General features: G+C 48.9%; 1 long non-coding RNA gene across 1 annotated transcript; it reads left to right on the top strand.

The window, feature by feature from the left end:
• The first annotated feature begins 2,256 nt into the window (after positions 1–2,256).
• LOC143441371 (uncharacterized) lies at positions 2,257–14,362 on the top strand. The gene is made up of 4 exons (XR_013108704.1): positions 2,257–2,709; positions 3,387–4,631; positions 5,231–12,349; positions 14,207–14,362. It is a non-coding gene; the product is annotated as an uncharacterized LOC143441371 (long non-coding RNA).
• Positions 14,363–15,458: the final 1,096 nt, after the last annotated feature.

Genomic DNA, 15,458 nt, shown 5'->3' on the forward strand with positions numbered 1-15,458 from the left:
GGGACCACCTCATCCTGGCCAATCACATTTCTCCTTGGTTTATATTCAAGGCCATCTTCTCCACTTGTTTTCCCTTTACACTTGTTCATCCTGCTCCTTGCACTTGGAATACTTCTCTACCCTCACGCCAGTCCCACCCCAATCCTTCCACATCCAAATCCCAAATCTTCCCATCCATAAACCAGATCCCATGTCCCTAGAGAGTTTTATCCATTCCTCCCCATAAAAGATGTCTCACTTCTTTTGTATCAAGTCACACAGACAGGTATCCAGCTGGGATACCGGTGGACCTCTCTGATCCTTGGCTTCTCTATTGGCAGAGTGGAGAAGGCCCAGAGATGAAATCTTGGCAGCCATGGGTGCTTACTGGCTGCCAATCACTGTCCAAAATGGTTTTCAAATCCTGCCTCCACTGGGCTCTTTTCTGGTGTCTGGATTGGAAAGAGAGCCTGGAAGAAGGCTCCTGGGAGACACTGTGGAAGGAAGCAGTGTGATTTTGGTTGACAGGAGATATAGTTCCCAAGACCCTAGGCTTTTGATTGTCTCCTCTCTGTACCTCCCTGTCAGACTCACCCTGCTTCCTCGCTGTCTTCCCACCATCCTTTGAGAAGCCTTGGAGAGGTCCACTGTGAAGAAGAGACTCCTGGGAGTCTGCTCACAACCAGCCTCACATCACTCCTCTGCAGCCTGCAGGGACTGCTCACCAATGCAGAGAAGGTACCTGGTGTGCTGGTTGGGAGTAGCCAATGATGCTGCTGGAGCCTGGGAGACTTCTGGGCTCAGGAGGCTGGTGGTTAGCGCTCTTCTTGCAAGATGCTCCAGTTTATAACCCCATCTAATGGTTACCACTCCTCTCTGTCAAGTAACCACTGCCCTCTCCATTTGTGAGGCTCAGAGAAGTGGAGCACCTGCCCAAGGTCACACAGCCAGGACACCAAGTAGCATCTGCAGCTTTTTCTTTTTTGGGGGTGGGGTGGGGGGGAGCTGCTGCTTAGACTAGGAAAGATAACTCTCCTGGCTTTGTGGTTTGTTGTAGCAGGGCAGGAAGCTGGCTCCCTTCTTCCTTTTTTGTCTCTACTGGTCCTTCCATTCCTAGGCAGCCAATATGTGTTAGGTAAAGAGGTAAATAAGCCAGAAAAAAATGCAGTCTAATGGGTTTGGGGTGTTGGCTCAATTGTTAGAGTGTTTGCCTTGAGTGTTAAAAGTTCTGGGTGTGGGTTAGCGGTCAAGGAGGCCCCAGACCTTGATCTGAGAGCTAGTAGAATTTGGCCAGCAGGAAAGAGGGAAACTGTACCTACTGGGTGCAGCCGTGCAAAGGTGAGGCTGCCTGCACAGGCTCTGGGCTTAGGCTGGGATTGGAATCCTGGGGTCACTGCTGACCTCTATGCAAACTTAATGGCCCCTTTTGAGTCTTGATTGATTGTCCCCAAATCAGCACTACAAGATTTCCTTCCAGCGTGACATGAAGCTGTCCTGAGCTGAAGTGAGCAAAGTTACACACAGCACAGAGCCTGGCCCCAGTCAGCAGCGCTTGGCCCTGACGTGACACCTCTCCGTGAGTGTGAACAAGGAAAGGGAAGGCTGAAGAGAGAATGATGGAAGGCAGTCTTTCTTAAGAACCCTCTGTGGAGGGCTGGCCTTGGCATTAGGCCCATGATGAAAGCTCCTCTGGGTCCCTGAGAGTGATTTTACATCAGCTGCAGGAGATTGTCACCCTGGAGCCCAGGGGCCCTCAGACCAATTAAGTAAACAGAGTCTTACTGTCCTTTACAGCACTCCAGTGATTATAACGTTCATCTGAGGACAAAGAGCATGCCCTGAAAGACATACTGAAGAAGCTGCAAGGGTCCCTGGGCAGCTGGCAATTAGGGGCCTGAGAGTAGAGGAGACTCAATAAGTACCAATGATGAGAAAGGAGCCTTAGCCTCGAGGAAGGTGTTGAGAAGACTCTTAGACAAAAGAGAGGGGAGGTGAAGAGAGGTAAGGAGAGTGGAGGGAGGGGAGGAGGGGAGGAAGGGAGGTGGAATGAGTTGAAGGAGAGTATGATGACAGTGTGGTGAAGTGGAGGGGAAGGAGGAAGGAAGATGGAGGGGAGAGGACCCGAGGCTGAGGTGAAGTGAGAGGAAGTGTAGTAAGGGGAACTGGAGATGAGGTGAGGTGGAGAGGATGTGGAGGTGAGGTGGGAATGAGATGTAGGAAGGTGAGTAAAAGTGAGGCAGAGGGAAGGTGGGGGTGTTGGAGGTGGATTGAGGTGAGTATGGTAGGTACATGGACACAGGGAGCTAAGGCCAAGTGCCGAGGATGCTTGTAAATGAATAACCTGGGAAACCTGGAACCTTGAGCTGCTTAGTGTGAGGAGGAAGGATGGTATGAGGGTTAGCTTTAATGGTTAACTTGACACAACCTGGAATCAACTAGGAAGGCAGTAACAATGCAGGATTGTCTACATTGGGTTGGCCTATGGGCGTGTCTGTGTGCGGAGGGGTTATCTTAACTAAGTTAATGAATATGGGAAGACCAGCCCGCTGTGGGAGGCATCATTCCCTGGTGCAGCTGGAGTGGAGAAATCCAGCCAAGCAAAAACCAAGCAAAAAGCACAGGCACATTCATATCTCTGGGCTCCTGACTATGGTGTGATGTGACCAGCTGTCTCGTGCTCCTTCTGCCATGGCTTCCTCATGGTACTGGACTGTAACCTGGAGTTCTGAGGTAACGTAAACTCTTTCTCCTCTAGGCTGCTTGTTGTCAAGTATTTATCACAGAAATAAAACTTGGACGGATGGGAGAGTGAAGTCTTCATCTGTGCCAGTTCTTAGTGCTGAGTGGCTCGAGGAAAGTTCCTGTTAGAGCAGTCTAAGCCCCTGGTGGTTAGTAGTGAGGACTACCATGGATGGCATCACTTACCCAAGGCTTTCCTATCCTGGTTGAGGAAGCAGCTGTGGTAGGAAGCTGAGGTGGGACATTTGTGTCCCCTAGAATGCATATGCTCACCCCAATCCCAAGTGTGATGATATTTAGAAGTGAGACCTTTGAAAAGTGCTATAGTTTCAGTCTGAAATGTCTGCCAATGCTTCACTTAGAAAAGGCTTGGGCCCCAGCCTGTGACATTACATGTGGCCTTGTTACAGGAAATTAAGTCAGTGGGAGCATGCCCTTAATGGGAATATTTGGCCACTGGTTCCTTCCTCTCTCTTTGCTTCCCAGTTGTCACCAAGTGAGCAGTTTCCTTCAGCCAGAATGAGCTGCTTTATGACAGGCCCCAAAGGAGAGGCCAGTCAGCCTCAGACTGTCAGACCTGGTGACCAACCAAGCCAGCAAGGCTCTCTTTCTCACTCCCAATATCCTTTAAAAGTTTTATTTTTATTAGATTTATTTATCTTGTGTAGGTGCACCATGTGTGTGCAGTCCCCACAGAGGTCAGAAGAGGTTGTTGGGTCCCCAGGAAATGGATGTGAACCACCATGTGGATGTTGGGAACTGAACCAGGGTCCTCTGAAAGAGCTACAAATGCTCTTAACCACTGGGCCATCTCTCCAGCCTCCAGCCTTTCCTTGGTGTATGTTGTTTTATCTCAAGCATTTTGTTACAACATGGTAGCAGAAAATGGAGTCAGTACTGTAAATACCCATGAGAGCGGCAGAAGAGAGAAGACTAAGAACCCTGGAGACACTGACGAGTGACTCTGATGAAGATGTTGATGACTGGAGTGTCAACACTCAAGGTTATGCTCAGGACAGGAGAAGAACAAGGACTCAACTGGGAACAGGAGCAGAAGCCGTTCCTGTTAATAACTGGACGAGAATTTGTGTGTGTTGTGTGCACGCCCTGAGACTAGGGAAAGGCTGAGTTTAAAGGCAATGAGATAGCTGATCAGGTAGAGCACGTTGCAGGCAGCCCGGCATTCAGACTCTGACCTGAGCATTGCTGGCTGCCTTTGAAGCTCTACAGTGGGAATTGGGAGCAAAGGCGGGAGTAGAAAGGTTTGAAAGGCATGCAGTTTGACCAGAAAAGAAGCAGTTTGACCAGAAAAGGAGCTTGTTTCGAGGCACTGCGGAGAAGGGCGTGGTTACTAACGAGATGAGTGCTGGATAAGAGGAAAGACGATTTGAGAACCTCTCAGGGATCAGTCAGCAGGCTCACGGGTATAAAAGTGTAAACTTTATTCAGACACTGGACTGAGTGTGGGGGGTGAGCATGTAAAAACACTGGTCATTTCTTGCATGCATTTTAATTTTTATAATTCCATCCTGGATAACTTCCCACTGGATAACTTCCCACTTTACAGAGAAAGGAAACTGAGCCTTGAAAGGAACCCAGTAAGCCAACAGGACATGAGTGTGGCCCCTTGGCTTCAGTGGAACCTTGAAAAGCTGTCAGTGAGGTTGTCAGATCCTTAGAAACAAGAAGTAAGCATTGAAGCTTCCTCAGCCTGTGAGTTCCTGAGAATGCTGCAGAGAGGCAGCCTGCAGGCCTGGAGGCTGCCCACCTCTATCCAAGATCCTCTACACTGGCCCAGTCTCTAAAAACTGTCAGCAGTAGCCCACAGTTCTGGAGTCTGGGCTGACTTTCAGTACCTCCTGTGGACACATGACCTCGGTCCTACTGTCCCTCCAGTCTGCACATCACAGAGGGTGAGTAATACAGTAGGATGCAGCTTCTGACACCTGCCAGTAATCCTGTTAGTCAGGCAGGCTCAGGAAACAGCAGCAGGCTTGAGGTGTGGCTGCAGAGGATCTAATCAAGGGACATTTACTGGCTGCCATGGTGACTCTTGCCTGTAATCCCTTCTTGCCCTGGAGATGAAGGCAAGAAGATTCCCATAGGTTTGGGGTCAGCCTGGTCTACATAGTGAGTTTGAGGACAGCCCCAGCTACAGTGTGATATCCTGTCTTCATAAAAGGAAGGTGCAGAGTTCCTCAGCTCTACTGTGAAAGTGACCACATGCTTAGTGGCTCAAAAAGACGCCAGCTTCTTCCCTGGAAATCAGAAGTCCCAAAGTACACCACACACAGTGGAAATCAAGTCAGCTGGGCTGGTTCCTTTGAGGTTCCAAGAGAAGAATGTGACCCTTGCTTTTCCCACTTCCTAGAGTCCCTTTTGCTGAATAAGCTCTCAAAGGAGCCTTGGTTGGGGAAGGGGAAATGTGGCAGGCACCAGGGCTGATCACCATTGGGAAACTGCTGAGGTCTGAGTATGTGCTCCTCAAATTCATACACTGATGTTTTTGTAGGTGCAGTTTGGGAAGATGACTAGGATCTCATGGGAGTTTGAAGACAGGGGACCTCACAATGGCATTTGTCACCCTAGAGGAAAAAGAGGTGACCCCAGCTGGCATGCTTCCCTTGTCTCTATGTGATGATCTCATCACACCAGGATACAGTGGAAGAACTTCATCAGATGCAGATAGGTGTGGGTGCTATGCTCCTGAACTTTCTAGTCTCCAGAACCATGACTCAACAACATTTGTCTTTATAAACCACCCAGCTGTGGGTGTTCAGTTATAGTAACAGAAAACAGTCTGAGAAACTGCTGTGACTCCTAAAGCCTGGGAGGCTAAGGGTAGGGAATAATAGAAACACTCTCCTGCATCCTATGGGGTCCTACTGTTGGCAGCCTCACCCCTCCATGCTGCCTGCCCCAACCAGAGAGCAAGTAACTACCAGACTTCAGGGTGTACCTGAGCAGGAAAGAGAAGAGAGGAAAGGAGAGACACAGTGGGCTTCACTGTCTCACCATGACTGCCCCATACTGAGGCTTGCTCGTCTCTGGAGAGGGTCTAGGGAAGTGGTTCTCAACCTTCCTAACATTGCAACCCTTTTTTATGGTTCTTCATGTTGTGATGACCCCCCAAGCATAATATTATCTTCATTGTTACTTTGTAACTGTAATTTTGCTACTGTTATAAATCGGGATATAAAGCTCTGTGTTTTCCGATAGCCCTAGGCAATCTCTGTGAAAAGGCCATTTGACCCTTTGGGGGTCAGATGACAGCCCACAGGTTGAGAACCATTGGTCTCGGGCTTAGAAGGGCAGCCATCTCCCAGCCCTAGCAAGAGATAGAGCTTGATAGAGCTTCGAGGAATTCATCCTTCCAGTGCTAAACTGTCAGGATTTGGGGCAGAGGAGTCACAGGGGAAATTCAAAGCAAACAGCCAGCAGGCTCTTCAAAGCACAATTCCGTAACAAAGATTGAGAAAGCAAAAAGCTCCAGGCTAGCAGGCTGCCTGAGCAGCCCAGGCCCTCTGAGAAGGGTGGGCAATTAGAGGAGCCAGGAAGCAATTAGAGCCACCTGTCCTCTGATGTTTCCAGAGCCCTCCCAGGCCTTACACCAGCCTCATTGTGGGCTGCAAGCTGATTAGGAAGCCGAGCATTCCAAGACTGCAGCCTAGAGCTGGAGGGCCAGTCCTGGTGCTGCTTCTGACACGCCTGTGACCTTGAGTAGAACAAGGTCACTCCCTTCACACTTGAATATCATGTGAGTTGAGGAGGCTCTCTGGGAGAACAGCCTCCTGGGGGCCCAACTTCCTTTGGAAGGGAAGCAGTGGGCATGCTCTCAGTAAGGCATTTGCCTGTACTGAGAGAGAAGCAGAGACCTTGGTCTGATCTTAGTGGAGCCCACAGGAACCTAAGTGAGAACAACCCACAGAGCAATTCCGGGGATCATGACAGGGCTTCAGGTGCCAGATACCCCAATCATTCCCTGCCTTGGGACCCACAAAGGAGTCTACACCTGCATCCCATAATCCTCCGATTATGCTACCTACTTGGTGACCAAAAACAAAATCGAAATTCTTATTCTTTATTCTTAAGACCACAAATGTTTGGAGCCTGACCCATTAGGCCTTTTACAGACTCGAGGTAGGGAGTTCACCCAGAGGCTTCTTAAGCAAGTAGCCCGTCCTAAGAAAACCATCCCCTGTAAACTTTACTGTTCAGCAAAGTAATGAGATGTCTGCCTGCCACCCAGCTTTGGAGCCTACACCAGCAACCCATGATGAAAACCCAGCAACTTTTTTTCAGGGTCCTTTTCTGGAACTTACCGAGGCTTTCTCAAACTAGGTAGGATTTGAACATGGAATATCCCCCATGGGTTCTTGTGTTTGGATTCTTGTCCCCAGCTGGTAGCTCTGATTGAAGGAAGTTGTGGAACCTTTAGGAAGGGGGCCTGGCTGGTACAGGTGGTCACTAGAAGCTGGCTTTTGAAGGCATAGCCTCTCCTGGTTCTGGTCTAGCGTTCCCTGTTTCTTGCCACCCACAATTAACAAACTCACTGCCACACCATCCGAAATGCTGAAGATGGATGGACCACCATGTCTCTATTCCCTGACAAACCAAAATCCCTGTAAAACCACAAATCAAAACACAACCTCATCTCTCAAGTCGCTACTGATGGGGAGTTTGTTACAGTCAAGAGAAGAGAAGCTGCTGGGATAAACTGCTGTCTCCCAAAGTGACTTACAGACAAAAATGTCTGTTTGGTGTGTGGCTCCAGAGGGCACAAGATCCTCACGGCAGGGAACCATGGCAGCAGGTTTCAAGGGCAGAAAGCTAGGAGATCACATCTTCAACCACAGACAAGAAGCAGAGAGCGAACTGGAGGTCAGTCAAGGTTACCGACTCTCACCTCCAGTCACCTGCTTCCTCAATCAAGACTCTACGTCTTTAAAGTTCCAGACTTCCCCAAAATAACACCACTAGCCCAGGATGAAGTATTCAAATACATGGCTTCTGGTGACATTCTTTATTCAGACCATCACACAGATAATACAAAGGGCAGGAAAATCGTTGTCCAGTCCAGATGACTTACAAGATACCCACGATTTTCTGTGGGTGCTACTTCTCCCCTGGTAGCGTGTCCACCCCAGTACATTTCTGCCTAGATAGAAAAGCAGCTCCCAGAATTCCTGGCAAATGCCTCCCACCCAGCCCAGCAGCAAGAGTCGTCCTTCTCAGTCTTATTTCCTGGCCCCTCTAACATGCACTGTGAGCTCAGGCCCTTCCCTTCCTTAAGCTCCAATGCCCAGCACAGAGCATATATGGCTTTTCCATAGACCCCAGACACTCAGCCAGGTACCATGCCAACATCATTGGGCAGACCCCAAGATGTTTTGCAGGGAACTCCAAAACTGGGCAGGTAAGACTTAGATATGCACTCCAAAAGAATAACTTGTTAAATAAAACCAACCCAGAAAACAAAGTGAGTCTAAACCTAGCTATGCTGAAAGTTCTGGTTCCTTCTAGCCTGGCTCTAGACTAGACCCAAGGTTGGGAATAAACCATGCTTCCATCCCACAAGACTGTCACCATTTGGCAGGAAAGAGATGGAAGGGTCTCCAAGACACCCATGTGCAGGATGGAAGGCCACATTTTCTGCAAGATTCCAGGGCTTCTGCTAAGAGAACCATGTCATACGGTTCCTTGCTGGAACCTCTCTGATATTTTTGGTTTGGCTAGCTTCTCCTGTGACATGTGGGGCCTCATTTTCCTGTTTCCGGGAAGCAGCTGCAAGCTTCATTTGCTTCAGTCTTTTCTCTCATAGATATTGCACACTGGGTGTGTAAACACATGCAAATGCATACATTTATGGATGTGTGCATCCACGTGCACTCAAACATACCTGCATGTACACACACACTGACACATAGACACACAGACATACATACACACAGACACACACACACAGACACAGACACACACACACACACACACACACACACACACACACACACACACAGAGTCTCCTTGTTTGTTTAAAACAAGTTAACAGCAGCTTTTGTTACTAGAATTGTCCACTCCTACTGTCACCACTGTCCCATGGCCCCTCTCCCCTGAAGAAAGTCAGCTAGGTGTCTGTCCCTAAAGGGAATTTCTGTGATCATAGCCTTTTCAATCTCCTTTCAAATTAAAAGCAGCCAGGCTAAAGTGCTCCAGGATTTCAAAGCTCTGTCACCAGGCTTCAAAGGCTGTTCTTGCTAATGAAATTAAATGAGATAATGTACTGGGAACTCAGCACACTGCCTGCCAAGCTTGAGCTCATGTGCCTGCAAGCTTATTCTCTGATTTTGGGATTGTAGCTCAAACCTTCAGCCTTCAGCAGGGAGGTCTCAGTTGGCCTGGGCTGGTTGCCAGACACCTTGGAAGGTTACAGAAAAGGAACCTTGTCAGCTCTCCCTGGGGGTGAGGGGGATTGGTCTCTGTGGCTCTTTCTTACCATCACCATTATGGTGGCCTCAGGAAGTCACAGTAGCCACCAGCCACTTCTGGCATGGACTGAACACTTTTCTTGTGATTTCTCCATCTAGAAGGGTTGGTCATCATTTCCTAAAGCCTTCTGCAGTAAGCACAGGGGGGACCCAACTGCACAATCTCTGGCCAGATGGCCTCGAGCTCCTTCTTAGGAGGAAGGCTCTGGTCTCCAGCAGACACTTGCTGGCCTGTGATTCTCCACCCTAGACCACCTTAGAAGACAGAGTGAATGCCCCTGGGGACACAAGCAAGCATCCTTCTGGGCCAATAAGCAGAAGCAGAAAGGGAGATGCTATATCCCAGTCATCCTGCTTGGGCTCCAAACAAGCCCAGAACTGCAGGCCAGTCACTCATTCATCCCCATGACAACCTCATGACAAACTTGCCTAAGGTCAGAGTTGGAAACACAGTCCCATTTCTAGAACATGCTGTGAGCCTAGTGGGTAGCAAATCCACATTATGTCTGTGAAGTCTAGGAACCTTCCCAGAACTGCAATACAAGGGCAGCTGCTGTCTGCCATGTTGTAAAGAGATGGGAACTCTGAGTGGGCCAGGGAGTATATAGGGAACTCCTTCCAGCCCTCCCCTCTGCCCCAATCCCAGATGTCCAGAGGAGACATTGAATGAACACTGTAGCTTCCAGGACTCTGAGGCCTCTAGTTGGGCTACATTAAACATAGGGCTTTATAGGGTTTCAAAGTCCAGACAGACAGAAGAATGGGCCCATTTCTTCTCTTGGACTTAACTGGGATAGGAATTCGGCATTCTGGGATCTTGGTGAGCTTTGGCTAGGTGTCCAATCGTCTTCCTTCTTCCCCAGCTAGAGCCAGCCTTTCCTCACCTAGACAAGGCCAAAAAACCTCCCGAGGCAGGCCTCTGGCTGGACGTGGACTCTGTCATTTCAGTAGGGTTCCTACAGTCCTCTGCTGTTCACTAAGTTCTTAGCCCTGCTGTGTACAAGCTGTGTGACCTCAGGTATATTAACTCACCTCTCTGAGTGCAATACCCCACCTATCTGAAGAGCTGCTGTGAGGTTTTTTTCCCTTCCTCTCTCATTTTTAATTTCACAACATGATTTCTATAGTATTTATTTGGTGCCAGGTACTTATCCCAAGTTTAATCCTTTTGATAAGCCTACTGTGACTGTCAGTGGGGAGGGCACAGAGGTATCCTGAGGCGTGCCTTTAATCTCTTAAGGATCTCCACTCAGGCAAGCCCAGAATTCTTGGCTTTGGCACAGGAAAGAACTTCAGGCTTAGTCAGTTTGATGCCAAGTTGAGGTTTATTGGAAATAGAAAGATAACTCTGGGGAAGACGAAGGCACACATGAGAACATGGGTATGGGCTTCTCAAAGAAGATGCAGGATTTGTTAAAAAGATGCTTTTCTTTCGTTATTGCTGTTGTTCAGTTTTTCAGGACACGGTTTCTCTGTGTAGTCCTGGCTGTCCTGGAACTCACTCTGGAGACCAGGCTGGCCTCGAACTCAGAGATCTGCCTGCCTCTGCCTCCCAAGTGCTGGGATTAAAGGTGTGTGCCACCATACTTGGCTTTAAAAGACATTTTTAACATAGATTCAAAGCCAGGGGGTTAAAGAACAGGAGGCAGTCATGGGAAGAACAAGACAGGCCCAAGTGTGGGCACAAGACTCCTCAAGGGGTGGGGCAATATGTATCTTAGCCTCAGCCATATATATAACATGTTCATGGCTCTTAAGTTACATCTCAAAGGTTGCTATGAAAACTTGGTTTGAGGAGTGGTGGTTTTGGTTGCTTTTGTTTTTGTTTTTGTTTTTTTTTCTTTTTGGTGAGTGTTTTCAGTGCTCTGCAGGTACCTTGGGATTATAATCTGCTAAAAAGAAACCAGGAGTCACTGTGGTTGCACAGGGAGGTTGGAGCCTGTCCTTTTGCAGGTCTTCAGCTAGGAAGGGAGAGAGGCCTTGATCAGGTGTGAATTTCACTGACATTTTTGTTGTTGTTGTTGTTGCATCTCTGGTAGTGAGAGGTTTCAACCAGACTCCAGAGTGAGGGTTCCCTTTCTCTGTCAACGTTCTCATACAGTCCCTGGCCTTTCCCACCCTCCTTGGGGGAAGCACCCATCTCTACCCAGCAACTGTAGATCTACAGAGGGCCCACTGGAGGAAAGGTGGGGAGCCTCCCGCAGAGGTGTCCCAGTCCGGCCAGGAGGTGTGGAAGGCCAAGGTTGGAGAATAAGTAGGGGCCTAGTTCAGGACAAGAACAGGCTGCAGGCGTGGCTGGGTCCCACTCTGTCTTGGGAAGGGCCTCCCTCCCACGGTAGTAAGAACCCTGCCTCAGTAGATTCACACTAAGTATCTCCCCCTCCATAGGTGTCAGCCATTGGAGCCACAAGAGTAACAGGAAACCTCTATGGAAAGGCTGTCTGCTGGCTTCCATTTCCTGAAGCCAGAGCCCTGTGAGAACCCAGGCCTTGCCTGCTGCTGGAAACAGGGCACAACCTCATCCAGAGGCAGGCTACTGGGAGCACAGACTCATTTTGGATTCTATTGTTGTTATTTTGTTTGTTTGGAGATAGCTCTTTTTCCATTTCTTTCTATGGCAATGTCAGAAGCAGAGAGTAGGCAACTCACTCTTGTCCCTGTGCAGGATCTCAGATGGAGTCCACTGCTGGGAAGCCTGGTCCCACATTGCTATAGGGATGGCTAGGGTGCTACCATGTGTCCTCAAATCCATGTTGTCAGATCGCAGCTGAGCGTGGCAGGTTGGGAGTTCACATGGGGCACCACTGTGAGCATCTGTGTACTTAGGGTCTGGGGGAGAGACATTTGGCAGACTTCATAGGGTGCCCCATTTTCTAGTCTCTGAACTGAACCAGACTCTTTATCACTGTCTCCTGATGGACATTTCAGTAACCTGGTCCCCATAGCAACCAGCTTGGATGTCACAAGGAAACCCAGGGACCCTAAGGCAGAGTCAAGAGAGCATGAAGACATTTAGAAGATGGAGTGCCTGCTCCATTCCCTCAGCTACTCTCTGCCTTTGCTGGATGTGTGGGGCATAGTGCATGAAGGCCTTGCTGGAAAACGCCTGCTTTCCTCTGACGTACAGACACGGCTTCTCTGAAGATGTGAGCACAGTCTAAATAAAACCTCTCTTCCTTTCTTTTCTCCTGGGGTCTAAGAAAACGACTTTCATTTCCTCCTGTGTCGAGCAGGGATAAGGAAGCCAGCAGGGATAAGGAAGCCTGTGAGGTCTAAGCACCCAGCTGGCTTTGCTCACCCATTTCAGAACCACCCAGGGCATGCTTCCATCCTCAGCAGAGGAAAAGGAGACCGAGCAGCAGGGTGGGCAACAAGCCTGCCTGGCTCCCCAGCCTGTTCTCCCCACCACTTGGGAATGGCACGGCTTCCCCTGTGTGGTTTCCCGTGTGAACACATCTCTATATACAGCCAGTGGTGGCAAATTGTGCCAGGTGGGCCTCAGATCACTGCTTCACAGCTCTCAGGCTCATTTGGGGAGAGGGGGGATGTGCTCAGTGACTAGCTGGATTCCACTGAGCCAATGGATACCTTCTGGCCTATAAGCCTGAGGATGTCTCTTGTGTTGGCCAGATTCAAAGCCAGGCTGGAACCCCAGTCTCCCATGATGCAAACCTGACAAAGCCTTGCAGGAGGGAAAGTCTACTTTCCCTTTTCTTCCATTCATATCAGTCCCACACTTCTGTTCCCTGCTGTCAACATATACCAGGGATAATTTTGGAGCTGCCCTAAGGGTAACAGGGCCCCAAGATTGTAGAATGTGGGAATGCAGGAATGCTGAGCAGGGCAGTGGTGAAGACTCACCTCCAGTTGTGGCTCAGGTGAAGGGGTGGTAGGCAGTGGGTGGGTGCAGGGAGAGCTAACAGCTGGACAATGCTGAACAAAGTTGACATGAGGCCTAGGGGCTGGCTTCCATGAGCTGCTCCTTCAGGTGGATGTGACAGTCCTTCTGCTGAGGTGACTTGAAGCACTTCTGCTTAGGGTCACTCTTGGAGACACGGCTCTGGCCCTTATAGATCTAAGCAAGCATATTGTATCTAAAGCATAATGGTGGCTTTTTATGGGGGAGATATAAATAAATGCCTTCTCATTCCAGATAGGGAGACCAAAGCAAGAATTAGATCCAAGTTCCCCTTGGTAAACCATTGGGTTATTGGGGTTACCTAGAGGAATACGGGTGACTCAGGCAGTTTCACCAATGTGGGTTCTTAGAATGAGACAGAGTCTTTCTCAGCTCTTGGCCAGGTTACATCAAGGAGCTGAAGTGGTAGAAAGATACAGGTCACCAAAGCCATCCTGAACCAGTAGCTTTGAGTTATCTCAAGCCCAAGAAGAATAAGATAATGCAGGCCAGGAGTGAAGAGAGAAAGAGAGAGAGAGAGAGAGAGAGAGAGAGAGAGAGAGAGAGAGAGAGAGAAAGTACAGATGTATCAAGGGACAGTGAGAAAGAAGTCCAGAGTTCCAGGACTCCAAGGGATCAATATAGTCGCAGCCCTGTTCAATGGGATGTTTATGGGTCTTATAGCAGGAATTAGATGGAAACTTCATCAAGTCATCTTTATTGAGATTGGTCCATTTTGAGGATGCTGTGAACCAAGCCAATAAGGAGTCCATATGAGACTCATTTTTGTTGTTGCTGTTATTATTGTTTTGTTTGTTTGTGCTCCCCCCAGCCCAATGGAGAGTTGCTCGTCCATCCAGGGGAGGAGTTAAGTGTGCTACCTAACATGCTTATGATCTACCATGGGTGGCACCTTACTGTCCAAGGGTTGCTTACCTCCTGTCTAAACAGCACTGCAGGGGACTCCCCTCAGACACTGTTCACCTCTTAGTGGTAACTGGCATTTCAAGGAGGTAAAGGCTTGAGTGTCTCCTGTCCCCATGAGTCTCATTTTCCCTCCATAAGAGAATGTCAGCAGTTCTGACCTCCTGAGTTTCTCTTGCAGGCCAGCACAGCTCTTCTGATGTAAGATGATGACAGTCACATTCAACTGGAAGACATAGCTACATAGCAGCCTGACAGTGAAGAGGCCAACAGTGAAGAGACAAAGCTACCCTCCAAATTTCCCTGCAAGGAATATTTTTTTAAATATTATGTTGGTTCTAGGTCTTAATAAATCTGTTGCTCTTCAGATAAAGGCTGATCCTGCCAAAGAAATTCATTGTATCATATCCTCCCTGGTAATTATTGTTGATGTTCTTGGTCACGTGTAGAGACCTTCCTGGGTTCCAGGCTCAAAGCACAAAGGACAGAGCTGGGGCTGGAGTCCCTGACTGGCAGCTTGGCTTTATATGCACAGGAAAGGCTCTAGTCCTTTCTCCAGGCCTCTCCCAAAGCAAGGAGGGGACCCCAAGGAAAGATGCTCGGAGATGTCTAAGCTGGGGTGAGGGCTTCTTAGGGGTGAACTTGGGTCCTAGAGGATAGGGGAGATGTAGGAGGGAGAACTGCTTTGGAAAGGTCCCAGTAGGATCAGATGGGGTGTGGTCCAAGTAGCTTCAGCATAGGAGTCTCCCACAGGTGTCTGTTGGATGAACAGTCATTTGGTTTCTTGTACCTTGTTTCTTGCTGCACCTTGGGCCCTGGTACACTGAGGATACATGCTCCCAATGTTTGTTGCATGGACTTAACTTGGAATAATGGTAACAGTGAGTGACCCAGAGCAGGAACACAGGGGCCAGATGAGCAACTTACCCTCCAAATTCTCCCTAGGACCTGCAGATGTACCCACAGGTGAGATTTCTCTCTAGGCATTTTCTCACAAGTATGTAATGTAAAGGAAGCTACGCTCACCCTTCCTTCGTTCTGGTTAAGGGGAAGCACAGACAGGATGTTGCCCAAATTCATACAGCAAATAGAGGTTCCCAATTCCATGTACTTCAGGGATCCCACAGGGGAACATTTGGATCACACCTGGAGAGGGATTCCAAAGACTAAGCGAATCCATGCAGTTCCCAAACACTGACATTTAGAGCAGAAGGAAATGTTTTGAAAGCACACAGACCTAGCTTTGAATTCTCTGAGCTTTCCTGTAGGATCTGGGGCAGTGACTCATCTGTCACATGGAGATTAAAGGAATGGATATACAGGTTAGGATAACAGAAGGAAGCCCTCGAGGAATGTCAGCTACCATGCATTGCCAGGTTGTTTTGTCTCTGGCCTTAATTTTCTAGGATGCAAAATGGGCTGAATGACCGTAC

This window comes from Arvicanthis niloticus, chromosome 2, assembly GCF_011762505.2.
Source record: "Arvicanthis niloticus isolate mArvNil1 chromosome 2, mArvNil1.pat.X, whole genome shotgun sequence".
NCBI classification, from domain to species: domain Eukaryota; kingdom Metazoa; phylum Chordata; class Mammalia; order Rodentia; family Muridae; genus Arvicanthis; species Arvicanthis niloticus.